The sequence below is a fragment of the Oreochromis aureus genome, linkage group 10 (genome assembly GCF_013358895.1).
Source record: "Oreochromis aureus strain Israel breed Guangdong linkage group 10, ZZ_aureus, whole genome shotgun sequence".
Classification (NCBI taxonomy): Eukaryota; Metazoa; Chordata; class Actinopteri; order Cichliformes; family Cichlidae; genus Oreochromis; species Oreochromis aureus.
This window is the reverse complement of record NC_052951.1, coordinates 26,252,564-26,255,126: the sequence shown is the minus strand read 5'-3', so window position 1 is coordinate 26,255,126 and position 2,563 is coordinate 26,252,564.

Here is a 2,563-nt window from a genome sequence, read left to right as displayed (position 1 = left end):
TGTGTGCTTGTTATTGAGACTATTATTGTGACTTGTGTGGGCAGGCTTTGAAGCCGTTCCAGCTGTTGTTCCTTCCCAAAACCAAAGCAGCATCACAAACACCCAAACAGAATTAATCCACCTCCGTCCTAAGGAGTTTGGCTGTTCCCCAGTCAGTATTAAAGAAAAATAAATCAGTGAGTAACAATGTTTGGGGGTTTTTTGCATTATAGTAAACATCTTATTTTGGATAGATAGCACATATGCCATGTGTTTTAATCCACAGAAGATAATTGATAATACCCATTTCCAGGCTGGCTGCTTCTTCGAAGGAGTCATACTTTATTGTATTTTTTTTTCAAGTTGCCTTGTGCACTAGTTGTCTTTATGCATATAAGACAAGGCTCTGTCATGGTTTGGGGCCGTATTTCAGCCATTGTTGTCGGAGATTGATGGAATTATGAACACAGAAAATAAATTTTGCAAGATTATGTAGAAAGTATCTCACTAGCAACAGCTTCAACATGGCAATAATCCAAAACACACTGTGCAGATGCAGTAAACGCTTACCTGGTTAAAAAAGACACAATTGAACACTATCAGCCATGGATTGGCCTCCTCAGAGCCCAGAAGCAGTGTGGGATCATCTTGACAGAGAGCAGAACAAATGCAGGCAGCATCCAAAGAAGAGCTTTGAATCTCCTTCAAGACCCCTGGAGAACAATTCCTGAAGTTACTTAAAGAAAGTACAGGACAGCTTCCCTAAGACAGCCAGTTCAGGATAAGCTGATGAGTAAAGGTGGTCACACCAACTATTGATTTTCAAGCTCGTTAGAATTGTATAAACTATCTTTGTCCTCATATATTGTATTTTCATTGATGTTTGCATGCTTTTTTAACTACAGCACCTATTTTCCTAGAAAAATATAATGAAATAAGAAGGGCACCAGACTTTTGCACAGTACTGTAAATCTACATTAAGAACCAGTTATGTTACAGAAGTCAGACACACTTACCTCTCATTGGCCTATTAACAGATTTCTTTACATTAGGATAATACCAGATTTAGTTGGGTTTTTCCTTTTTCTTTTACTCCCAATGAGTTAATTTCATCTGCTGATTAGACCACGTGTAAATCTATTGCTATTTATGATCTCTCCACCACATGCATCCATTTGGTTTTGCATGGATAACACTGGCATTCCTTATTTTACAGGCCATGTGCTGTCTTAAGTTCTGGAATTTAATGTTATTTTCATAGCTTTGCTTGGCAGTAGAACACATAATCCTCCAAAATCCACATGAGCACTTTTATCTGTGCATACTTACCTGCTACGAGCATGTCATTATGAAATGAAGTCTTTACTGTTATTCAGGTTTAATTGGACATTAAAGATGCAGTTATACTCAGATTAAGACAATAATACTTGAGAGTCAGAGTTGGCACGAGGTGGATTAAGATCTGATTTTCACTAGTCAGCCTTGTTGAAGGATGTCAAGGGGGGCTGTTGATATGTCTACAGCAGTTTGAAGTTTTCAGGACATGTAGTGTTTTGTTCCATCTGAAGTTCATCATTTGAGGAATGGAGCAACATTTTTAAAGGAGCATAGAAGTCCAGTGTTTCCCTGATTATATTTGGGACCACTTCAGCACACACACTGCTCTTTACAAACAGCAGTGACTGTTCTGTTTGTAAAGAGTTTTGCAGTTCTCACAGCAGGTGCAAAGGCATGACCAACTACTTTCAGCAACTACATAGGTATTCAACAACAAAAGCATGTATGCAAATTAAACAGACAATTTGTCAAGAGTTGCTCTTAAAATATAATTTCAAAAACAACCAAAAAAAGATCTGCACGTAAGTAGTTGTGTGCATAAGGCAAGATTTCTCATAATATAGAATACAATATTTCAGCCACAGGAAAAACAGTAATGTTGCAGTTTGAAACTGACATGAGTGGCAAGCATGAGCCTGGCTCCTGGATGAAAAATCTTTAAATAGATGCATCTAAAAAAAACGTTTTGACAGCAGTAAATGCACTTCCACATACTGACATTTTGCTAGTGCCAGTGGTGTGAGGGATATAACCACTCTGTCAGCTTTACAGAAGATATTACCTCCAAAATAGCCCTGGATGATCTTACCCACCAGTTACAGTTAGTTGCACTTTTGAGTTTGAACTAAAATTAACATTACGGGTCTTATTACATACTTTAAGAGGTATAATAATATTATTTAATTTATGTATCTTATTAACCCAGTGAGAGGCCTACTTTAGAGATTGTGACATAAAGCATTGCTGGGTCTAGAAACAAAACATGGTGCAAGTCATTATTTCTCTAAACCCAGTCTAGACAACTATTGTAACTGCAGTGTTACTGGGAACAGGATTCACTGTTAAACTTTATTCAATTTTTTGTAGTGTTTTATGTGGAATTATTTTATGCATTAACAATGAAAGGGGCTTTTTGAACAGTCTTCCTTGCGTTATAGGAGACACGCGGGAGGCTCCAACCTGCTTTTATTTTGAAAGTTACACGCCCAAGCGGAAGCTTTTTATTTTAAGGAGTTTAGTTTTACTC